Here is a 25955-nt window from a genome sequence, read left to right on the forward strand (position 1 = left end):
TTGATATGTACAAAGCTATGGGTGAATTTAAGACCTTGACCTCTGACAAGTGCATTTGGAACAAGAAATTGCCTGGGTAATGGCTTTCTGCACTTTGGGAAGAGCCTGGCTTTTGATGTATGTTTTCTGATCTGCTGGTATTATGTTTGCTCTGTCCATTTTGTTCCAGACCAGCAAAGCTAACAGTGGGATTCTGTGTTTTAGAAGAACCTCACAAATTCTCCATGTTTTGGAAGTTGTTACTGACCATAAAACTACAAAATAGAATTTATTCCTTTTTCCCCACCCGTCACCTATGTGCCTTTTGACTGATAGGTCTTAACCTTTTTGGAAATTGGTGACTCCTTGCTCTGGTTTTTAAAAGGGCATTGTTTTTAGAATAATGTCTAGCTACCCTAATTCTGTGATGTTTTTGTTTAAAAAAAAATTCCCATGTACCTCTGAGGCCTTTAGTTTGGAAAGAGAGAGATGAGTATCACAAACTTAGGGACCAGACAGGTACTATAATGACAATATAAGATTTTAAGGGCAAGTGATGAGGACTGTGACCGGCTGGAGAATGCTTACCCCTCCAAAGGTAATAAATAAACCAAGCAAAATATATTGTGACAGCCAGTTCACAAAGTTCAAATTTGGTCTGAAGGCTACCAGTTTATGCCATTTGTCCCTGTAGTAATAACAATAATTGGGTACTAATATAATGATAAACATAGCTAACATTTCTTGAGAGCTTACTCTGTGCCAGGCATTATATCATTCTGTCTTCACCATAAAGGGAAATGCTCTTATTATTCCCCATCTTAGAGATAAAATTGAAACTTAGAGGTTATTTGTCCATGTCACAGAGATGGTAAGGAGCAGAGGCAAAGCCAGGTTTGTGTAGCTCTGGATCTCAGGCTTTGTGATTCTTTGGTTTTAGGCCTCAGAACTTTGAATTACATTGAGTGGGAAGAAAATTGTCAGTGGTGAAGCTACCCAAAGTTAAGCTTCCGGCTTGCTTTGTGGCCTTGGAGGAAAGTGGCAGGCCTGGGAGAAAGGGGTGGTGGTTTTGGTCCTAGAAGAAAACGCAAAAGCTGTATCAGGTCTGCTGCGGTGTGGACAGGTACTAGAAGAGTCTTCACTAGGTGCCTGGGGAGTTGATTACTTTGCCTGGGGGATAAAGTAATAGTTCCTGTGAGGTGCAGAAGATGGGTGTGGGGTTGGAATGAGTGCAGCATATAGGAGTGGAAAATCAGACCAAATGGAAGTTTGGTAGGAGCTTGTAATGTAGGTTTTGGCAGATGTGAGTAAGGTCCACTGGGATGTTTTGTACTGTTGGGTTTAACTGTGTATGAGCTGTAGAATAAAGAACTAAAATGTATGGGGTCTGAGATTTAATTCAGGGCTTCAGGTTACAGTGTACTTTAAAACCAAATGAGGTCCTCCCCACCCCCCCCCAGCATTGGGTAGGGGAATGGGGGTGAGGGGGGTGGGGGACAGACTCAGCTGCCAGGTGTCCTGTTTGGTTATCTCAGCAGGGCCCCACTTGTGCCTCAGAGTGGCATTTCTGGGGCATAGCGGATCTGTATCAGGATCACTGGCATTTCCTGTGATATTTAGTAGCAAGAGAGTAATAAAGAAGGTCTCCTGACAAACCTTTGGTTGCTGAATTAACCAGCACGATCAAAATATTCGGCTGTGAACATAGCACCTTTAAACAAACAAGTCACTGACTGGTTGCACATTGTAGCTCTCAAAGCCTCTCTGTCTAAGTGACTTTAACTCAAGGAAATGAAAAGTAAAGCCAAGCTATTCCTAACCGGCAGCATGTGAACACGAACCCTAGCAAACACAGCAGCCTCTGTGAGAGGCCTGTCTGGATCAACAGAGCCTTAAAGAGAGTTAAAAAATTATATATATACACACACAAATGAAAGGACTGTGTCTTGACTTTATTTCCCCCAAAATGTGAATATACCACAAAAATCTGTGAGAAGGTAAGATTGATCAATGGAGTTTGCCCTCTGCAGCCTGAAGACTTTTAAATAGATACTGAAGCAGGAGGAAGCAGCCTTAGTTGGGAGAAACCTAATACTGCTAGAAGAAGGATGGGGGCAGGGGTGGGACCAGAAATAGAGCCGAATGGGTCTAGGGAAGCCCTTCTGTTGAATCATGTCCCTGGTTTAAAGTGATCGCTTTCCTAGAAGCAACTAGAAAAACTGGTCCAGTTTGTTTTTAGAGTTGGACGAAAATACTCATGTAAGCAGCTTCTGCCTTTGCAGCGTTTCCATCTGGAATATCATTTCAGAATGCGGCCAGATCGCAAGTGATTTATGTTCAGTAAACAAGATTATCTTCAGCTTCCTATCACGAAAGAGCAAACGGTTTGGGGGTTTACTTGCTGCTTTTCAGCCTTGTTTAATTGCTTGTTCAAGGTAACACTGCATTAATCTCCGTTATGTATCTCTAGTGTCAGGTTTACGGCAGTAGTTTCTGAAGCAAGAAACCAGATGAGGGGTTGAAGTATTAAAGACCCTTTTTGTGGAGCTACCAGGACTAGAACCGTTGCTTTAAGGGTGGCGATGGTGGGGTGAGAGTGAAGATGATGGGACAATCAGTTTCTTTCATTTTTTTGTATTATAGGACAGACGCTCTTAATTTTATGGGCAAGTGAAATAAAGGGAATCTCAAGCGTTTTGAATGCTTAGGATTTTTCATGTTTTAAGAATTTACTTTTTCTCTGCTATGGGAAACCCTTTTTATTGAAATTATGCATGTTTAGCGGAAAACAGCATTTCTTTTTGATTGAGGGTACATGTGAAAATGTGAATACTGACACGGTTTCTTTCAAATGTGTATAAAGATTTTAATGTATTATGTTAAATTAAAATGAAAAAAAAAAAAGATTTATTTATTTATGTATTTGAGTGGCGGGAGAGGGAGAGAGAGTACCAAGCAGACTCCAAGCTGAGTGCAGAGCCTGCCTGGCACAGGGCTCAATTTCATGACTTTTCAATCACAACTCGAGCTGAAACCAAGAGTTAGACATTCAACTGACTGCCACCTAGGTGCCTCTTAATGTATTACATTTAAATGACATAGTTTTTTATAGGTATCCTGTTACTCTTCTGATTATTAGGTTTAAATATCTATGTGAGAGAGGTGTAAGCATTTTAGCAAAGGAATGATCATTTTGTCCTCAAGACAAAAAAAAATATATTTAGTGCATAAAGTTTAGGAAAATGGTGTGTTATGTATTTCATATTCACTGCAGATAAAAATAGTTGCATGTAGTCAGTAAGTCTAATGCTCTAGTAATCTGCTCCAACACCTCTTTGTAAATCTTGAATTGAAGGTCTCTTCCTAAACTGGTATCTTAATATTTTGAGTTTCATACCTTGCACACAGTGCAAACCAAGCAAAAGATAAAATGTGTAAAAGGTCGCTCTGCCTTTCAGATTGTATCAGCTATTTTGAATCTAATTCTTAAACTGTTCATGATGCCTTGGCAGCAAGCCATGTGCTTGTCATTTTATCTCATTAGAGTTAAGTCTAGTCCTGTCAAGAGCAGGTTTACTAGTCTTTTTTAATTGCCTGCTTAAAATTTCTCATTTCCAAAATCAGCTGAAGAATTTAAGATGGTGATAAGTGTGGGCCGAGGTCAAGTAAAAGTTCTGAGCAGATCAGAAGTTTACCACAGGAGGAAAATGCTGAGAGGCATGATTTCAGGCTGTCACGGAGGAGTGGCAGGTTGCTGAAGCATATTTGTGTCCAGAAGAATGGGGCAGGGTTTGAATTGTGTAGTTGCATGAAAATGTACACGGTGTTTATGGGACTAGTATATATGGGTTTTTTGGGGGTGGCATTTTTGCATTTTGCATTTCATTGCATTATTCCAGGGAACCAGAGGCTGAGTATCAGAGGATGGGAAGGTTGACAGTAAACATGAAGGTGAGGTGGAATCTGAAGGGGACAAGAGAGAGGGATGTGGTGAGCTGAAAATAATATGACGAAGGAGGGGAGATTAGTCACAGAGGGAGTCTGCTGAGGGGCAGCAGTAGCAGAATCTACAGTAGGACAGAGAAGAGAGGCTACAATAAAAGGTGAGGTGAAGAGGCTGGCAGAGAGTGCTTTGTTTTCTGAGAAACCACTTGTTGTTGCCTGGAATAAGATATACCCGTGCCTATGAGAATCGGAGAGAGCCAGCTTTGCCAGCAGTTGTCAGGCTTTGTTGATGCTTCCCAGAAGAGTCTGAAGGGTGGTTGCTGTGGCACCCATTCTTCCCATGATGGGAGGACAACAGAAATGGAAAAAGATGTGGGGGACTGTAGTAGTCTCCAGGGCTATGTTTGGAGCCATATGAGTTGGTGTGACCTGGAAGGCATGAGCAGTTGAGACCATGTAATGGACTGGGTAGTCTAGTTGGGTCAAATCAGAGTAGCCTCACAGACCCATCTTTTTTTCTTGAAACATTTCTCATCTGGAGGACTTTGGGAATGGGATTTCTCTGTAGTGTATGAGAGTAGGACTTACCGTGAAGAACTTTGGATATATGTTATAGTCTTCTCTTGCTTCCTCCAGTCCTCTTCTTGGGGTATACCATGGGTTCACATTGTTCCCTGACAGGCCCAATTTGTTGAACATCTTCTGGGTCTTTCTTGATTTTCTTTTCACTTACCAACATTTACCTGTTCACTCTGGTATCTCTGGTCTCTCCAAATAACTGGAACTCATTTGGTAAAAACATTCATTCTCTTGTGTAGGGATAATGTTTGCATTCAAGGGGAGGATTCACGGTGTGTTGACTCAAAGAAATGGTGGCATTTGGGGCATGCCTTTGAGTAAATATTAAGATAGTGATATTACAGCGAAGTCATTATATGCATATTTTACCCATGGGAATTAAACTAATGCACTTTGCTGAAAGAAAAAAAACGGCCAAGAAACAATTGAAATACATTGAATATAGGTCCTAGAGTGAATGTGAGAGACAGGAGCCTGCTGTTTTAGGGAGATTTCATTTCCTCTCAGAGAGAGAGAGAGAGAGAGAGAGAGAGCGCGAGCAATTGGGTTTAACCACATGGCCTGTAAAATGCAGGCCGAGTACTTCCTTTGGAGTTTACCTGAAAAGGTAATAGTCTTTCCTAGAGGGCGGGGAAAAATTGGTTATCTTGAACTTAGGGTTGTACAGCATCGTATTGTATTTTATGAGGAATTACAGGGAATTTTCAAGGATAGTTTTGATTTTAATTTAATTACTTTGACTTTGGACTCTAACCTAGTTCTCTGTGCAATTAGATATGACTTTACAGTGTTGGGTGGCTGAGGGTAGGTCTTTCAAGGTCCCTGTGAGCTCCTTTGGATTTGGGACTGTGTAATATTCATCATTGCCAGAGGAGCTCAGAAAACATTTTTGTTGAGTGAAATCAGGAACGCACAGCTCCTCTGCCTGATGCTGCCTCCCCTCCGCTGCCCCACCATGGTCCCTAGAACAGATATAAATGGGGACATTTCTGGCTGCCTTGGTTTAGAAGAGAGGAGTTTTACTGAGTGGTTTAGATTTTCTGTTGGAATTGGTTTATAAGTTACTGACCTATTGAGACAAACCCTTTCTTCCTACTTCTAAGGTGCTACCCTAGCCAAAGAAGGTAGCAAAGGGGAATTTGTTGAAAGTAGGATGATGGCATGTGTTTGAGATCCTATTATCTTTCTTTTTAATGCTGAACTCATATCTCCCATTCTGCAACAGGCCACCCTTGTCGTTAGAGATAGCTTTGGCATCCTGGGAATGAATGGCTCCACTTATTCATTTGCCCCTCAGAGGTGATTTTGAACACTGGGATTACGGATGACTCACATGTGAAAGTGTAATAAAAAGAAATGTTGTCCATCTCCCCCAAACTATCATCCTCCCGTCCACTTGTGCCCTTTCTGTCTCTTCAGCTGTGGTCCACTTGTGGCCTCAGTGATGATCCTGGTGCTTTATGCATAACTTGCCTAGTAGCTTACAAATAAGTGTCACGAAGAAAAGCTTTGCTGGTTTAGTACATGGCTTTGTTGATAACGATCCTGAGTATGTGGCATCTTGCTCTGTGCCTCATGGTATCACCATGGTACTTAACCGAAAAGACCCTGGTTTCTACAAGGTGTCTGCTTGACAGGGCAAGTTTAAGTAGAGATAATTACCACGGGAGTTGGTCTGTTTTTCATATTCCATTTATGGAAGCTCATTTGCTGCTCTCAGTAAATTTAGAAGCTCCTGTGTATGACTTCCAGACCTTCATACCAGGCACAAGTGTGATCTGACTGCTAACCCACTCATTCTGATGCTAGGTTTTTTTTTTTTTTTTTTTTTTTTTTTGGTATTTTTGTCAGCCTTATGGCCCAGTTTTATATTTTTATTTTTATAATGTGCCAATTAACCTTTGATTGTTGTATTCAATAAAATTATAGAAATGGAGGGACTCTTAGAGGTCATGAAATCCAGTATTCTTTAAACTTTTCTTTACCTCAAAGGGACAGAACCACTAATAAATGTAATTTATGCCAATATGTATGTATATCAGAGAAAAACTGAACTTGAAGTTCAGAGAGGGGCTCAAATGGGAGGCCAAAAGCTTCTTTGATTTCTCTACTTCCTTCCTATCCAACCCTTGAGGTATATGAATATAGCATCTGGGCCTCTGTGGAGCTCAATATGAAAACCACAGCTCTGGAGGTAATGGGTGTTTGGCTAAGTCTTAAATATTCCTAGCGCCAGTTTGCCATTTATTGCTTCCTGAGGGTACAGTTTTAAAACAGAATGGCTCAAAGTTCTTCCTCGGCAGGAAGTAGTGTGAATTACTTATAGATACTCACCAGTTATCAAGAAGTTTATTGGATGTTGTTCAGCCCAACCGGTGGGCCCTGTTAGCACAGGCCAGAGCTGACCTGAGTGAAGGAGCAGTACTGGTTTTTCTATTTGATGACAAGTATGACCTATGGATGAGACTATTCATGTGGTAAAGAAGTTGGGATGTCTTCTGTGGGACAGGCTCCAACCATGTTGATCAGTGATTCTCAAAGTTTGGTCCCCTGGGCTAGTAGCAGCAGCCCCTATCACTTGTTAGAATGAAATTCTTGGCCTCTGCCCAGGCCTGCTGAATGAGAAACTTTGAAGATGGGGCCCAGCAACTGGTATTTCACAGGCTTTCTGGGTGTTTCTGCTCCAAGAGTGAAGATTGAGAACCACTACGTTTGGAGCAGTGATGGTGCCTGGGATGGCATGGGGGTATTTTAACACTGTTTCTCCTGTCCCCCTGCCTTCTAAAGTGATCTTTCTTGCTTTGCTGTGGACATTTGATGTTTTCTCCATCTTCTACAAAGTCCTCAGTGACTTTGTCTTCAAAACAAATACCATAGCTCTGGCTTCCAGTTAGGTAACTTTTACATGGAAATAGTTGAAGCAGCCACTAGATGTGTATGAACATTATGTTTTAGGCGTTACTAGGAAACCTGGTTGTTTATGAAAGGAAGTGGTCTTCTGCTGGACCAATCAGGGTCTCATTCATCTGGATATAGCTGTGATCATTCAGGCATTTTAGCTTCATGTCTCCAGTGAGGGTCTGTTGAAGGATTCCCAATGCAACACTTACATAACCATGATCATCTTATGTGCCTTAGCATTGCAAATCTGTTCCTTTTCTCTTGTGTCTCTCTGATTGACTTGGCAGTCATTCAACAGCCCATAGTTGGGGATTCCTAACGTAAAATCCAAGAACCATGCCTCATATCAGAAAAATATGACTTGCTTATATGTATGGATATGATTTTTGGTGGGTAGAGAGTCTGTAGCTTTCATCAGATTCTGGAAAGGATCTATGTTCTTCCCCACAGCCTCTCCTCCATTCCCCAATGCTGATAAACTATTACTTTAGCTGCTTTGGGATGGTAGTTGTAAGAAGTCTTCACAAGATGTGTAGCCATTTGAGGTAGACAAAGTCTCAGGGGGATTGGCAATCCTAGTGTAGCCTGCCTTGTGGTCTCCTCAAGTGTTAATGTTAATTCAGTGGAGTAAGACTGGTTCTTTTCCATTTCTGGGCAGGAGGCAGGGTGCACACTTGTTGTAATCAGTAACATGCTAATTCAGTAGTAGCAGGTATAGTTTCTTTAAAAAGTTGATCCTGTGAGGTATATAGAATAGAAAGATTAAAAAAATTTTTTTTGTTGTTTATTTGAGAGAGAGAAAGAGAGAGATAGCGAGCATGAGTAGAGGGGAGGAGTAGAGGGAGAAGCAGACTTCCTGCTGAGCAGGGAGCCTGATTTGGGACTCGATCCCAGAACCCCGGGATCATGACCTGAGTTGAAGGCAGATGCTTAACTGACTAAGCCCCCAGGAGTCCCTAGAACAGGAAGATGTTATCCATGTTTATAGTTGATGACCCTAAGGCTTAGAGAAAAGCGTGAAATTATCACTAGGTTTACCCGTTGTCTCCAGACATTGGGCACACCCACTGGCTCCTGCTCTGGTTACTTCTGAATAGGCTTGGATGATGCCTAGACTAGTCTCAAAAGCTCATTGTGGATGAAAGACTTATTGTTTAAGTGTACCTAGAATCATTATTCTTTCTCTAAAGAAAATGAATCATGTTAAAATTGTGGATTTCTTTTTTGCGGTTCCTTATTTAAAAAAATTTTTTTATAGATCTCATCTCCCCACTTCACAGTCAAATATAAGCTGGCCCCAGCCCCTCTTCTTTTCTTCTTCATAAAGATCATAGAAAATCCCACCTGATCTCATCTTTTTAGCATGTTGGGTCAGGAGAGGGCAAGTTATTGGCAGCTGGTAACATCACCTCCTTTTCATTAGATTGTTCTCTGGTTTTCAAAGACTAGTGACCTTGTAACTTATATTACACAGCCTTAAAATTGCACATAAAAGTTTGCTGCGGAAGAGTAGCAAATGTAAGATAAATTGAGAAGGTTAAGGGGAAAACTGTGCTAAGAGCTTCTCATAAATGAATTCTCATCTTAAAAGCACAGTGATTTCTCCAAGTGACAAATTAACTTGAGAGATTGTGCTTTGCATTTTTAAGTAATTTGTGGTAGGGTAATTCCATTTGTGTTTAAGCTAGAGGCCAGAGCCTCACTTATTCTACTTGTGCTTTTTGTCTAATAGTGTAGAAAAGAAAGCTGTGTATGTGGATATTTAATTTACTTCTATTTTGTAAGAGCAGTGTGTCTGTGATTCAGTCGGTAATGAGATTCAGTGTGTTAAGGCAGGCTGGCATGTAAAAGGTGTCTGTACTGAGGGCTTAGGGCCAGAGCATTTTTTGAAAAGGAATATTTGTGCTTTGAAAACTTCTTGTAAAGATTCTTGTTCTAACTTTAATTACTCTTTCACTTCAGTAGGGTCACTGCAAAGGACATCAAGATGTCCGTAATTTCAGTTCCCTGACATCAGGTGGGTATAAAAGGCTTTAGCGAGTGACGTGGTGGTTTGTTCTATCAAAGTTAGAGGTTTGATTATGACAATTAACTTTCAGTAGGTGACTCCTTATTTCTATCAGGAATATGCATATTAATGTCATTTAGACTTTCACTTTGAGCAAATGACTCCATATTTCTATCACAAATATGCATATTAATGTCATTTAGACCCTTTTGTTATTTAACATTCCTATTGATTTTAGGGTTTATACATCTGTGATTTGTTGAACAGCGGTGAGAATACAGAGAAGAGAATACAGAGAAGAATGCCTAGCATTCTTGTAGTTTGTCTAGTGAGAGCTGATCATGGAAAGTTCTTCATTCTTCCAAGTCACTGATGTCGGTAGTAGGGGTTTAGACTTGGTAATTAATAGTAGTATCTTTGCCCTCTGCATCTTTCTATTGAGCTTTTCATTTTCCTCCTTTGGCCTGTTGCCATATTGCATTTTTGCTCTAGGATCTTATTTTGTTGGACAGAGACAGTGGGCATGATATTACCTAATTGCCTCAGATGCTGGCTGGCGTAGACTTCATTTTTCAAAGTCAGAGTATGATACAGAAAATCACCTTAAATGAGATTTTTCAGTGTCTTGACCTAAGGGGACTCAATGAGTGCAATGTAGAGGAGATGAGGGGCAGGTGACAGGTTCAGGAGCTCTGGGCCATGTTCCAAATAGGTGGACTTTACATTTCTTGGAAGAAGCAGAAGACATTGAAGTACTTGCAGATAGGCAGGCATCTGGATTTCCCTGAATTTCCTTTTACCTCAGATTCTAATAATAATAATAATAATAATAATAATAATAAGCCCAGCACTCTGAATCTGTGCTTCCCACAGTGGAGCCTAGTATTACAGAGTCTGTTTGCATCAACATAAAGAAGGTAAATGAGTTTCAATAGCCTGCCAGTCACCTGACCCAGAAACCATGTGTAACTTGAGTATTTTGAGGTTGTGTATTCACCTATCTGGACAGTTAGGGACTCTGGACATATGTAGGGTTAGGAAATACTTGTGTGATTTTAAAGGCTTACTGTTTATTGTAAAACATATTACACTTATGTTAGAGTCCATGACCTAGCTTCTGACTTCAAAATAGCTTTGCCTTAGGAACAGATGCCATGTGATTTCTCTCATATGAAATTTAAGAAACAAATGACCAAAGGAAAGAAAGAGACAAAGCAAGAAACAGACTCAACTATAGAGAACACACTGATGGTCACCAAAAGGGTGGTGGTGGTGGGGCAGATGGGTGAAATAGGTGATGGGGATCACAGAGTGCACTTGTGATGCTCACCCAGTGTCGTATGGAAGTGTTGAATCATTATATTGTACACTTGAAACTAGTGTCACACTGTATATTAATGAAACTGGAAAACAAATTAAAATATAGCTTTGCCTTAATAATTGAAACAAGGCTTTTCCTTGCCAGTTGGCTTTTAATGTGTCTTTGAGGTCAGGATCTTTTGGTACTGTTTTAATAGAGGTAAAATTTGCATAATACAAATCCTGTGAATATTTCTTGTCAAGAGAATTTAAGAAAGGTTAATTGACTCAACAGTTGGTTCATTTATTTGAATTCAGTGGCTGATAGGCCAGGCTGATATAAAGCCAGGTCCTTGCCTTCAAGGAGATCATAACCTCCCAGGAGGATAAAAACATAAACAAATATTAAGAGAGGCATGTACAAGGTGCCCTGTGGCTGCGAAGGATGTTTATTGCACTTGCCTTTTTGAGCCTGCCTCTGAAAATGGTGGAATCTTTTCCTCTTGCTCAATTATTTTAGCCACCTGTCTCACTTTGTTGTCTTAATGTTTTCTGTTAGGGATTTCATATTAAGGTTAGAATCTTGTCAGCTTTTTCATTCTTAACTCTTCTTGCTTCTGAGACGCAAAGAAGGAAGCGTGAGTGGTGATGCCCTGTGTTGGTTTGTTTTCTAAGAACTATAAAGCATGTGCTTGATAGAACCTGATGTAAAAGTTGATACAAAAAAGGATATTTTTGAATGCTGGAGTATAAACTGAGATCCTACCAAGCTTATTTTTCCTGTAAGAAAATCCAGATCTGTTTGCTTATTTAAGCTAGTCCTATATTATATATGTTTCTGTCTCTATTGTATGTTCCAGCCACATCTCCTCCCCAAACGCCAAGCCAAAAGAGTCTATTTCCTGTCTTCTTTTCTTTGAAGTTTCTCAAACTTTATATTTCTTATTCTTTCTTTGTTGTTGTTGCTAAAATGTCTCATGTTTGCAAATGGTAATAGCAGTATCTTCTACTTTGAGTGAGGGATTAAGTGGACAATACTTATAAAGATCTCTAAAATGCTTAAAGGACTAAATAAAATGAAATAGTACTATGCAAGGTGAATAAATTATTTTCTTATATTCGGCTGAGTTTTATGAAGGTGAATTTTTCTCAGTGCTAATCTCTCTTTAAGTTTAATACTGTGGCTTCTCTTTCTATGGTTATGCTTTTTAGACTCCCTCACTTCCCTATTCTAAGGCATTTCTGAACTGGTGCAATTGTCATTTTTTTCCCCTTAATTTTATAAAGTACGGTATCTTTTAAATGTTACTTTAAAAAATTCTTTCATGCCTCTTTCTTGGTCCATGAAACATAAAAAAAATGACTTCATGTGACTTCACTTTCATAATCTTACTTTATTAAAATCTTGCAACATGTTGGTCAAGTGCTAGCATATAATTTTCATAGTTAAATTTTAAACCTTAACCAGAGCTGTATTTTGCCTTTCTCTTTGTGAGTTGCTTAAAGGGCAAACTTATCTGGTTATACTTGCCAGTTTCACAGAAAGGTCCTTTCCTCCTTTCACTATCTGGACAGCCAAGAAAAGCAAGGGAACAATCAACAGACTGGTTTAAGAGAGCAAAAATTTGTCCAGTGCACTGGAATTTGCTTCCTCTCTGGTGTGAAAGCTTGTATTTGTGGTCTACAAAGTGATGTTGTGTAAAAATGTGAAGGACAGATGTTTACTTTGGCCTTGACCAAGGTGAGAATTCGAGGTGGGAGATTCGAGCTCCACATCGGAGGTGATTTGGAACATGACCAGTCTGCCAGTTTTGTTAGCCATCATTGAAGCAGAGACTAAGTGAAGGAGATATAATTTCACAACTCATAATATAGCTCTAAAATCATTTTCCTTTTGCTTGATGTATTTTAAGCAGTTGAATACATTTTCCATAAATTTTACTGCCTTCCATTTATCTTTGAATAGAAGCCAATGAGAGAAATATTTAGGAGGTTATGAGCAACAATAGAATGAACTGTTAGAAAAAGTCCTTTTGTGGCATTCCTCAAGTGTGTGCTCGTGGAAAAATTACTGTAATTTGATAGTGAAATGTTGGAAAATGATTTTATTTACTATTTAGGAATAACATAAACGATCCTTGCTTTTTAAATTCGCAGGTTCAAAACATTTAGTTATGCCTCACTAGCTCAATCTTTGCTCATTATGCTTTACATTGATGGAATTAAATGCGACATATTGCAAGGTTGGATCAGCTTCACAGTTCTAAAATACAGAATTTGGCTGACTTCTGAAAAAAAATTTAAGATACTCTTTAATATCAAAAATGGAGATTTGTGAAATTTTGTTTTTGGCCTAAAGTTGGTTCAAGGAAGTATCCCAGTGATAGAGGAGGGAATAGACTTGAAGAATACCTACCTGTAAATTGCCTTAAAACCAAAAAAGACTTTTGAAAGAGCAAATAATTTTTCAAAGCCACGTCCCTGGTGTCTGTACGGGCCTGTAAGGCGGCTAGTCTGTGGGGTGAGTGCACTTCTAGTACTTGTATCTGCCAGCACCAGTAGTAAACACATGTTTAATGGTATTCGGCCCCGAAGCATCCAGTTTTATCTTCTGGATATCCAAGGACATATGTGGACGAAGGTCAGAACTTCAGGATGCTTGCTGTGTGAGGTTCATAGGTGTTGAGAGAGGAGAGCTGCCCTAATAGAATGCTGATAGTTTTCTTTATTTTAAAATTTAAATTCAATTAATTAACATATAGTGTATTATTAGTTTCAGAGGTAAAGGTCAGTGATTCATCAGTCTTGTGTAACACCCAGTGCTCATTACATCACGTGCCCTCCTTAATGCCCACTATCCACCCCATCTCCGCATCCTGCTCCACTCTAGCAACTCTGTTTTCTAGAGTTAAGAGTTGCTTATGATTTGCCTCCTTCTCTGATTACAGCTTGTTTTATTTTTCCCTCCTTTCCTCTATGTTCCTCTGTTTTGTTTCTTAAATTCCACATATGAGTGAAATTAGATTATTTTCTTTCTCTGATTGACTTATTTCACTTAGCATAATACCCTCCAGTTCCATTCATGTTATTGCAATTGCAAGATTTCATTTTTTGATGGCTGAGTAGTATTCCCTTGTGTGTGTGTGTGTGTGTGTGTGTGTGTGTGTGTATATATATATATATCCCACATCATCTTTATCTATTCATTTGTCGATGGACATCTGGGCTCTTTCCATAGTTTGGCTATTGTGGACATTGCTGCTATAGACATTGGGGTGCACGTGCCCCCTCGGATCACTACCTTTGTATCTGTGGGGTAAATCCCTAGTAGTGCAATTGCTGGATCATAGAGTAGCTCTACTTTTAACTTTCTGAGAAACCTCCATATTGTTTTCCAGAGTGGCTGTACCAGCTTCTCTTCCCACCAACAGTGTAAGAGAGTTCCCCTTTTTCAGTTCATAGTTTTTAAGGAATTCTCTGGAGGCTATCTCCTGATTCTTTTGCTTATCTTATACAGGGACCATCTATGGTTTTCCTCTTTCAGTGGCATCAGTAACTTGTGCTTTAGTGTTCATAAGATTATATGAGCATTCTCTATGTCCTAAAATCACCTGTCATTTGTTTTAATGTTTAAGGGTAGGGAATTAAATCTCTTTAAACTTCAGTTTTCTCATCTATCAAATGGATATTCATGGGGTGCCTGGCTGGCTCAGTCAGTGGAGCATGCTATTCTTGATCTCAGAGTTGTGAGTTTGGGACCCACGTTGGGTGTAGGGATTACTTTAAAAAATGGGTATTCATTCATTCATGTGGTCATTCATTCATTTGTTCAACAGACATTAAGTAGGATCTGTGTGCCAGGGAAGTGCTGGGAAGTAAGCAGTGATCAAAGCAGAGAAAACCCCTGCATTTGGTGAGTTTATATTCTATAGGGAGAAATGGAATATAAATTAGTAGAAATGAAATATAACGTATTTTAGATGGAAACAGTTGCTCCAAAGAAAAATGAAACAGGGTTGGCGTAGAATGACGCAATTAGAAGGTGGTTTCTTTCTGTTTTATTTGAGGTAAATAGGGAAGGCCTCTGTACTGAGGTGACATGTAAGCAGAGACATAAATGGAGAGAGATGTTATATGAAGGTATCTGGGGATAGGGGATATCAGGGAGCTGCAGGTCTGCCTGACACTATACTAGTGCTTGCTCAGCATGAGGTGAGAGCAAGCATGGTGTGTTTGAGGAGCAGTGGGGAGGAGAGCAGAAGTACAGTGAGTGAGGGCTAGGGCAGCCATGATAGCAGTACCCATCTTGTAGGGCTGCTTTGAGAAAACACTCACTCAATTTAGTATGTACTTTGCACACATTAAAAGAATAATATACCATAACATATAAGGAATGTTTTAGGAATGCAAGAAGGACTCAGTAGTATGACATTCATTATCTCATTAAATATCAATAACAAAAATCATATCATTTTTATGGAAAATCCATCTGATAAAATTCAATATTTATTGATCTAAAACCCCCTCAAAATAGAATAGGAAAACATCCTTAGTAAAATAAGGTATGTCTGTCTCAATCCAAAAACCATCTTAGGGGTAATAGGAAATTTGAGAACATCCCCATGGAAGTCAGGAGCAAAATAAGAATGCCCACTATTTTTACTGTTTATTAATGGTGTTTTGGAATCACAAGTCAAGATAGTTGGACAAGAGAAAGAAAATAAAGTTATAAAGGTATAAAACCCAGAAAGGTAATAAATGAATATTCTTTGCACATGATAGGAATATATGACTAGAATAAAAACTAATTATAAAGATAATATATGAATATGCCTGGATACAAGGTAATATGTCAACATTTATAGCTTTCATATATACCAACAATAACTGATTTGAAGATATAGTGGAAGAAAAGACCAATAGCGTAAAAAGAAAAACTATCTCAGAATAAACTTAAATATATATGATATATATGAAGGCACTTAATCCTCCTGAGGGATACAGAAAAGACATGAAATGGCCTGTCATATTCTTGGATATAAAGATACCAGTTCTCCTTAAATTAATGTGTATGTTTGATGTAGTTCCAATGATGTAGTTCCAATATATATATATTTTTTGGTGGAGGTTAGTAAAGAAGTTTATTCTATGTTCACACGGAAAAATAAGTACAAATAGCTAGGACAGTTCTGAAAAAGACATTTAAACATACTGTAAGGTGTTGCACCTAAGTGGCTCAGTCTGTTAAGCATCCTACTCTTGGTCTCAGCTCAGGTCTTGATCTCAGGGTTGTGAACTCAAGCCCTGCTTTGGGCTCCATGCTGGTTGTGGAGCCTACTTAACAAAACAAAACATATTGTAAGGCTACAATAATTGAAACATTGGTATTACCAAATACCATATTTGTCATATGATAAAGATGGCCTTTCAGATTAATTGGAGAAAGATGCTCGATTCAGTAAATAGTAGTGGGATAAGCAGGTAACTATTTTAGAACGGTACCTTAAATGTTAAGCCAAAATCTATATAACACAGAAATTAAAAAAATAAGTTCTAGAAGACAACATGAGAAACTTATTTTATAATCTTGAAGTACATAGGGCCTCTTTAAGTATGACAGAAAATTGAGAAGCCATAAAGGAGATAGATCAACTTGATCATATTACCACCCCCCCTAAAAAAAAAAAAAAAAAAAAAAAAACTAACTGAAAAAATCAGCATAAGGAAACGCAGAGAACAAGAAAATTGGGGAAAATGTTTGCTTTTCGTATCACAAAGTGGGACTAATTTTTCTAATACAGAGCCCCTACAAATTCATAAGAAAAAGTCCAGCCATTCAGTAGAAAATGGACAGAGGATACAAATAGTCTTCTGCAGAGAAATGACAGTGGCTTCTACACGTATGAGAGGATGCTTAATCCACTCATTAAAGGAGATTTGCATGTGACAACCATGTGGAAGTACCATTTACCACTAGTAGATGGGTTCATAACCCACACTGTAGAGAGTATGAATGCAACACAATAGCCTCTTTAGTGGGGCAGTTTGGCAAAATCTGTCATAAGAAGAATCTTGTATCTTTTGACTAGAAACTTCAGTTCTAGAAATTTATCCTAGAGGGGGCGCCTGGGTGACTCAGTCAGTTAAGTGTCTGCTTTTGGCTCATATCATGATCTCAGGGTCCTGTGATCTAGCCTTGTGGTGTGTGTGTGTGTGTGTGGCAGGGGGGTGGGGTAGGGGTGGGAGTGAGGGTCATTGCTCAGCGGGGAGTTTGCTTCTCCCTCTTCCTCTGTCCCTCTTCCCTGCTTGTACTTTCTTTCTCATTCTGTCTCAAATAAATAAATAAAATCTTAAAAAAAGAAATTTATCCTCGATTCGTGCATACTATGATTATATCTTACAAGTACATACATATTGCATGCATGAAAAGATGATTTATGTACAAGATAATTATTGTAGGAGATAAAGATTGGAAGCAGCCAAAATGTTCATCCACGGCAACTGAATAAATACATTGTTACATCTGTATGTTGGAAATTGTGCTGTCAAAAAAATTCCAGGGAATCTTTATGCATTGTTTTGGAAAAATTGCCAGCGTATGTTTAGTGAAAAATGTAAAGTACAGAACAGTGTATATTGTATTGTTTATTTGTGTTGAAGTGTTTTGCTTGTTTATGAATAGTTACAGCCTCTGGGGAGGGTAATTTGAATTTGAAGACACCTCCACCCTTCTCAAAAAAAAAAATTGCATGTAGAGCACAGTGCCTTGCATTTAGCACTTATTGCATGTTAGTGGTGGTGACTTTCATTTTAATTATAGGGTTCCTTTATCTCATGAATTGATTTTTAACAGTTGGGTCTGGAAGAGGAAACCCATCTTTCTATAAATGCTGCTTAATAAGGATCATACTCATGTTATTCATCACAAATGCTAAATGTGCTTCCTGAAGTATGTTTCTTGGAGGATGTCAGTACAAATTCTGCAACCGAAGGTGTCAAATATGATTGGGGAACGTTGGATTAAAACTAACCAGGCTTCTTTCCTGTAGGTTTTCTTTTAGCCTTAATACACATAATGTGCTTTGTGAATATTCCAGAAGGATATTTAGAAGGCAGTGTTTTCCAGATTTATTTGAGTGCAGAGCTTTAAACAGCAATGGTTACTACTTTTTTTTTTTTTTTTCTTTAAGAAGCATCTTTTGAGTAGTTGTCATTTTGGGAAACAGCACTTTAATACTTAGATTTTTGTTTTGTTCACCTTCATTGTTCATTTTAATAAACTTCTATTTTTGATTCATTTCTAAGATGCCTGTCGTCTCTCCTGGCCTGCTTTTCCTTCTCTGTGAGTTACTACAACTCACAAATTTGTTTCCTGGTTGAGATCTTCCCAAAGTCATTCAACTTACACTGGGTTTCTTGGAGTAAAGAAGAGACTCTATATAACTGGTGTAAAATCTCAGGGATTGATTGAATGGAAATTGAAGATTGCAGCTTGATTTGATTCCGGTTTTCCCAAAGCTTCAAAAGTTTTGCTGTTCAGGGGAAGGAATAAAATCAACTTAATGGGTAGAAGAGTTGAGGAATTGTGAGCTTAATGTGTAGAAGATAATATCACTGTGGGTCAGAAGATATGGGATCCAGCTATTTACTTTTTTTAAAAAAAGATTTTATTTATTTATTCGTGAGAGACAGAGAGAGAGGCAGAGACATGGACAGAGGGCAAAGCAGGCTCACCATAGGGAGCCTGATGCGGGACTTGATCCCAGGACCCTGGGATCACAACCTGAGCCAAAGGCAGACGCTCAACCACTGAGCCACCCAGGAGCCCTTCCAGCTATTTACTTTTGAACAGGCCCCTTAACTTTTTGTGCTTCATTTTTATCATCTGTGAAATTCAGTGATTGGATTTAAGTTCATTTTAAGGCTGAGTTATTATATGCTAAATGGAATCAGTGAAGATTGTAGGACCATGTAGAGTATTTTTTTCTACTCTACAGTTTTCACATGTGAATGTATTGTATCTCAGGTCAGCTCTTTGGGAAAATGAAATTATTCAGTAATTAGCACATAGTCAGTTGCATGTATTTGAGTGAACTTGTTGAACTTTTTTTGAGACTTCTATTTTGATTGATTGATTTAATTACCATCTAGGAAAGCACTTGATTATAACAGAGGCCAATTAATATAGTGCTATGGATAAATCCACACCTCCTGTGTAAATCCCTGCATCTGTTTTACTGATTATAGGGAGAAATTTATGATGTGGATATTAATTATCCCCCCTCCCCAGTGTTCATTTGGTGGTTTTTCCATGCTTTTTGTGTACTCCTGCTTATTAGCAGATTTCTGAACTCAGCATAGCTGAAGTCTAAATTCATTGAATTTATGCCATCTGGAAATGAGCTTTAAAATTTGTTCTTCTGTTGAAATTAGGGATGTGACATGGCTGTTACACAGGAGTGTAAGCCTGAATTTGATTTCATTATATGGAGGTAGGATATTTTGTTAGAAGTAGAGCACTTGCCTGAGCAGAGATTGAGTGTGACTGAGTTGTTAACTGCCAACTTCCCCTGCCTTTTTAGTAGGAGAAATATTTTGTTTTTAAATGAGATGACAACCAAGAGAATTATCAAGACTCCGTGAATTTTAAAAACGTCCTTTCAATCTACTCGAGTTCTGTTTAACCTTGCTTTCGATGTCATTCTGTGCATTACTGTCAAAGGACTCGGCTTCTTTTGAAGTTCCAAAGTGTTGCTGCTGGCGGAATCATGATGGTGAAATATAAGTGGTTCTCAGTACAAGCCCTTACTGATACACAGCAATGCCTTATTACCTAAGTAAAAGCATATGAGTGAGTGCTTAAAAATGTTGCGTGTAAGGAGAGAATATATGATAATGGACACTAAGATGGGAGAAGTATTTCTCATGAATTAGAGATGCCCTTTCATAATTCAACAGTCACAGGATGAAGAAAGGCTCGAAATCACCTGAAAAGCATCTGGAAGTAATCTGTAATTCTTAAGAGGCAAGTAGAAGAGCCTGTATCTCTCCAGTACACGATGATAAAATGCTGGGTTTCTGGAAAAAGTAGCATTCCATTCCTTGTCAAACCTTTTGCAATTAAATGCCCAAGATTTGGTTATAAATTTAACTGTGTTGTTCCAGATGCTTAACAAATGATTAATTGATTAGAGTGAAGAAGGCAGATTTGAAGGTACTGAAGATTGATTGATTAATTGCTTGATTTTAGAGAGAGAGTTTGTGCACGAGATCCCAGGATGGGGGTGTGGGGTGAGGGGCAGAGGGAAAGGGAATGAGAGAGGGGATCTTAAGCAGGCTTCACGCCCAGCACGGAGCCTGATGTGGGGTTGATCTCATGGTCCTGAGGTCATGACCCCAGCCCAAATTAAGAGTTGGATACTCAACTGACTGAGTCACCTAGACATCCCCAAATTTTGATATTTTTAAACAACAAAAATTCAACTGAATAAATTTAAAGACCAAATTGGCCTTTTTCAACTGATTTATGAATTGGGCAGCATCCCATCTAGCAATCGAAAGGAACTTCACAGTGCTGTAGAAGAAGAAAGGTTTTTAAAGGCAGAAAAGGGGGTCAGGAAAAGGAAATTATTAACAAAGAATACATTGTTTCAGGCAATATTGTCTTCCTAAGGGAGATGGAAGGGGTCTGTTAGGTGGATTATCTCACTAGTGCTGTTCAGCTAATTCCATATTGACTGGTTGAAGGTTACATTCCTGGGGGGATGGTGAGGGGTTGAAATGTAATTAGGTTAGGTATTAAGTCTTGTTTGCTGACATGGGATTTAGCACAAGTGATTCCATTTATGGACCTGCTGTCTCCTTTTTAAGGATATGAAGAATTTGTTTATTTGCATATAAAATGTTACTTTTTATTCTTCATGTCTCATGCTCACTCTTCTTTTGCCTGGTCACTACAACCACTCTGCCCAGTTTCAAAGATTTAGGCCATACTGAGGTCTCCCTTCCATGATCCCCCATTTTTTCCCCCTTTCATTAAGCATTTTTTATAAGAAAAGGTATTACGTTTTAAGTCTTTGAGGCATTTGTAGGTCATACTCACACACAACCTCTAACAGTGACTTCTGGAAAACCATCTTTTAATATATTGGAATGTTGGAGAAAAATTCTCGCATTAATACATGGGCTCATCTTTGTTACACAGAGATTTTGAAAAGATGTATTTGTTATACTAGACTCTGACTTGAATTACCTTAACTCATCTAAGTTGGGAACGTAGTTTACTTAATATTTATAACTATATCGGAACAAATTGCATCTTATTTTTTGCTTTTGCATAAGTAGTTGTGATTATGTGTAATTATAACATAGCACTCTACTTTTTCTTTAAATAATAAGTGATATTTTCCATTTTATTATGAACTCATGAAAGTTTTTACTGGCTGACAAAATCATGGTTAAGTAAATCATGCGTGTCAAATTTCTTAACTCTCCCCCAGTTGTTGGGCATTTAAATATTTTCCATACTTTAAATTGAAGTGTGTGTGTGTGTCTTTTTCATTTTAATTCCAGTTTAGTTATCGTACAGTATTATATTAGTTGCATGTGTTCAGTATAGTGATTCAACATGCCATGTAATACCTTATGCTCATCAGGACAGGTGTCCCTCTTAATCCCCATTGGTGTGGTTTAAAGTGGTGGCTGGGGGGCTCAGTTGGCTGAGCATGCGACTCTTGATTTTGGTTCAGGTCGTGATCTTGGGGTCATGGGATAGGGCCCCATGTCCAACTCCAAGCTCAACAGGGGGAGTCTGCTTGGGATTCTCTCTTCTCCTCTGCCGTCAATCTCTCTAAAATAAATAAATCAATCTAAAAAAAAAAAAAAAAAAGGAAGTGGTGGGGTTCAGAGCCAACAGCCAAGAAAGAATTCTTGAGACATCTTTGGTGTAAAAAGTTGGCTATTATTATAATAATAGCCTTATTAAAGGGTGGAGACAGGACTTTTTGCTTATAATTTCCTTTATGATAGATAAAGGTAAGTGCAGTCTGAGGAGAATCCACTTCAGTGTACTACAAATGGTGGTGAAAGGGAGGGGGAAAACTAGAGAATCTTAATCTGGGTTTTGTAATTTATTAATGATTGCAGGACATTTTTTATTCCTTTCTATAGATTTTGAAAGTCTTCTGGGAGTTTCCAGCAGTGCCAAGAGTTGGAGAAATCTTTTCTGTTCCTCTGATACAGTGAAGTGAGCAAATACAGCCCAGCAGTAGGCTACTGAAGAGAGCAATCACGGGTAAGGTCTTAATACTATTGAGATGAGTTTAGTGATATTCAATAACATGCTTTAAAAAAAAAGCCTACTTGAACTCACATGTCCAAGTGAACATTATTTTGTTCAAAGTAGTTTATCTAAGAAGCTGTCCTCTGCTCAAAACATTAAAATTTATTTGTTTATTTTTTGGAACAACATCTTGATCCTCTGGTCTCATTTTCTGGCATATCTCAACCCTGGAGGTGGGTATATTTGGGAAGTAGTCTAAACTCCTTTAGAGGTAGGGTGATGAATTTGGGGGCTCTAATATTGATTAAAAAGCAGAAGGTGCAATAATACAATGAAAACCATTTTCCTTTCTGTAATTTGTGTATTTGAAGGCTTATACGCTGTATTGAAAGTTAATTCTAAAAAGAGATGACTCTAGGTTTCAAACAATGGTAGTATTGTTAAAATAGGCAATAGGGTTTGGAGCTTACAGAGAGAAGCATGTGCTATTTATTTGGCTATGTAAATGTTGGCACTCTTTCTTATTAAAATCAGTCAGTCTGTCATCACTGTAGAAAGGGCTCCTGTACTGATGAGGTTAAATAAGATGAGATCTAAACTTCCTTATAAGGCATATCTCTGAGCCATTGTAATTTGCATCTTACTGGTGGTGTGTTTTGCGCTATTACTTCAAGTGTTATTAGAGTGCTTGTTAAAGATGGACATTAAAATTCAAATTATTAGGCCCCAATCTAATGGGTCAGAATCAGAACTGTATGGAGAAGAAGGTTTGGGAATCTGCATTTTACAAGTACCATCAATGACTGACACTCTCAATGTAGTAAAATCATACTTCTATCTCATCTCATCTTTGTATTTTTTTATGTAAAGGTGTTGCATAGTTATTTCCTTGATTTTTGCTTTGAATAAAACAACACAGGACTATATTCTCAAGTTGCTTATTATTAGATCAAATTGAGAATGTAATTGAATAAAACTGTACTTTGAACTTTATGTCTAAATTCAAAACGGATATATTTTTTTTCCTTAGATGCAAATGGATAAATCTGTTTTTGACATCTAAATGCCAAATACTAAATTTTATGAAATACCTGCTGTTCAAATTTGCTAATAAGTTGTACTTTAGCTCTCTTACTCAAATGTGGATGGTTAAGAGGAGTGGGTGGGCATCAGGGGTCCCTGGAATCTATGCTACACTCACTTGGCATCCAGCCCAGCATTTTCCTTTCTTCTTTTTTTAAAGATTTATTTATTTTTTGTTTTAGAGAGAGAGTGCTCGAGACAGTGGTGTCTCGAAGAAGAAAGAGAGGGAGAGAGAAAATCCCAAGCACACTCCCCGCTGAGTGTGGAACCTGTTGCAGGGCTTGACCCGGGGCTTGATCTTACAATCCTGAGATCATGACCTGAGCTGAAATCAAGAGTTGGATGCCCAACTGACTGGGCCTCAACCCAGCATTTTTCAGGAAACATCATGTGGAAAGTGTTGCTGTGTAATTTGTGATTCAAACAGAAAAAATACTTTGTAGTGTCCTGAGATTTTGTGAAGCTCTTTGAACCCCTCAAATGAAAGGGAGTATTAACATGAAATGAAATAGTAGCCTTTGATATGAAGTTATTTTCATTACCATGGATATTCTTTAGTAATGGTTCCTATAAATTCATTAATTTTAGGGAATGCGAGCCTTGTGTATAAAGTGTCATTTTTTAGTTATTTTCAAGTGTACAGATTATTCCTTTACTTTAAAAGATACACACAACTATTCTGTGCATGTTGATATTGAGAGATAATGCACTTTATGTAAAATAAAAACGTGACTGTAGATTTCTAAGTAAAGGCTATTACCTTGAGAGGATTGTTTCTTAAAATATTTAATTTATTGGCATGAAGTCTTCCATTAAGTTTATACTTAAAAACTGTGTTAAAATGCACAACATAAAATTTACTGTTTTTACCATTTTTAAGTACATAGTTCAGTATTGTTAAGTATGTTCACGTTGTTGTACAGCTGATCTCCAGAATGTTTTCATCTTGCAAAACTGACACTATACTGAACAGTAACTCCCCATTTACCCCTTCCATCAGCCGCAGTTGTCTTTTTGTTACTGGCTTATTTCATTTAGAATAACATTCACCGTGTTGTAGCATGTGTCAGAACTTCCTTATTTCTTAAGGCTGAGTATACCACATTTTGTTTATCCGTTCATCAGTTGATGGACTTTTGGGTTGCTTCAACTTTTTTTTTTTTTTAAGATTTTATTTATTTATTCATGAGAGACACGGAGAAAGAGGCAGAGACCTAGGCAGAGGGAGAGAAGCAGGCTCCCTCTGGGGAGCCCAATGCGGGACTTGATTCCTGGACCCCGGGATCATGACCTGAGCCAAAGGCAATTGTGCAGCCGTGGAACCACCCAGGTGTCCTGAGTAGCTTCAACTTTTTGGCTATTGCGAATAATGTTGCTGTGTACATGGTGTATAAATATGTATGAGTCCCTGATTTCAGTTATTTTGGCTGTCTATATCTAGAGGTAGAATTGCAGAATCAAATGGTAATTCCATTTTTGATTTTTTGAAGCCCTGTTTTTCACAGCAACTACATCATTTTACATTCCCACAGTTCTAGTTTCTTTACATCTTCACCTACACTGGGTTGTTGTTTTGTTTGGTTGTTTTTGATAGCAGTCATCCTGATGGGTTTAAGGTGGGATCTTGTGGTTTTGATTTTCATTTCCCTAATGATTAGTGATGTTAAAGATCTTTCATATGCTTGTTGGCCATATGTGTATCGTTTTTGGAGGAATATTTAGTCATGTCTTTTGTCCCTTTTTTAATCGAGTCATTTGTCTTTTTGTTGTTGAGTTATAGTTTTTTAAAAACATATTCTGATATTAACCCTTTATACAATATATGACTTACACATATTTTTTCCCATTCTGTGGGCTGCCTTTTCACTCTTTTTTTTTTTTTTTTAAGATTTTATCTGTTTATTCATGAGAGACACAGTGAGAGAGGCACAGACACAGGCAGAGGGAGAAGCAGGCTCCCTGTGGGGAGCCCGATGTGGGACTCGATCCCAGGACCTCAGGACCACAACCTGAGCCGAAGGCAGACACTCAACCACTTAGCCACCTGAGCATCCCTCAGTCTGTCCTTTGATGCACAGAAGTTTTAAATTCTGTTGTAGTTCAGTATGTCTATTTTCACTTTTGTTGCCTCTGCAAATCAATGTCATGAAGCTTTCCTCCTCCCTGTGTTTTCTTCTAAGAGTTTTATAGCTTTAGCTGTTATTTTAGGTCTTTGATCCATTTTGAGTTAATTTTTGTATATGGTGTAAAGTAAGGGTCTAACTTCATTCCTTTGCATGTATCTGATTTTCCCAACACTATTTGTTGAAGTAAAGTTTATACTTTTTTTAAATTTATTTATGATAGTCACACAGAGAGAGAGAGAGAGAGAGGCAGAGACACAGGCAGAGGGAGAAGCAGGCTCCAGGCACTGGGAGCCCGACGTGGGACTCGATCCTGGGTCTCCAGGATTGCGCCCTGGGCCAAAGGCAGGCGCCAAACCGCTGCGCCACCCAGGGATCCCTATACTTTTTTTTTTAAAAAAAGATTTTATCTATTTATTTGAGAGCGAGAGTGAGCATGAGTGGGGTAAGAGACAGAAGCAGATTTCCTGTTAAGCAGGGAGTCTACTCGGGGCTCAATCCCAGGACCCTGAGATCACGACCAGAGTGAAGGCAGCCATTTAACTGACTGAGCCACCCAGGTGCCCCAGCAAAGTTTATACTTTTAATTAATCAATAAATTAATTTTAAAGGTTTTATTTCTTTGAGAAAGAGAGTAGAGCAAGAGAGAATATAAGCAGGGGGAAGGGCAAAGGGAGAGGGAGAAGCAGACTCCCCACTGAGCAGGGAGTCCAATGCTGGGCTCAATCCCAGGACCTCAAGATCATGACCTGAGCCA

The 25955-nt window shown here is 38.6% G+C and overlaps 1 protein-coding gene across 12 annotated transcripts in view; it reads left to right on the plus strand.

Annotated features, from left to right (window-relative positions):
- Nucleotides 1–25955, plus strand: part of FHIP1A (FHF complex subunit HOOK interacting protein 1A) — a 232878-nt gene that overhangs the window by 45398 nt on the left and 161525 nt on the right. For 11 of the 12 annotated variants that reach the window (XM_072773630.1, XM_072773627.1, XM_072773629.1 and 8 more), the window contains one exon: nucleotides 21881–22004. The gene's annotated coding sequence lies outside the window, so the exon portion shown is untranslated. Of the gene's footprint in view, nucleotides 1–14547; nucleotides 14625–21880; nucleotides 22005–25955 lie in introns of those variants that run through there. The other variant, XM_072773622.1, reaches the window with a different exon arrangement.

The sequence above is a fragment of the Canis lupus genome, chromosome 13 (assembly GCF_048164855.1).
Source record: "Canis lupus baileyi chromosome 13, mCanLup2.hap1, whole genome shotgun sequence".
Taxonomy (NCBI): Eukaryota; Metazoa; Chordata; class Mammalia; order Carnivora; family Canidae; genus Canis; species Canis lupus.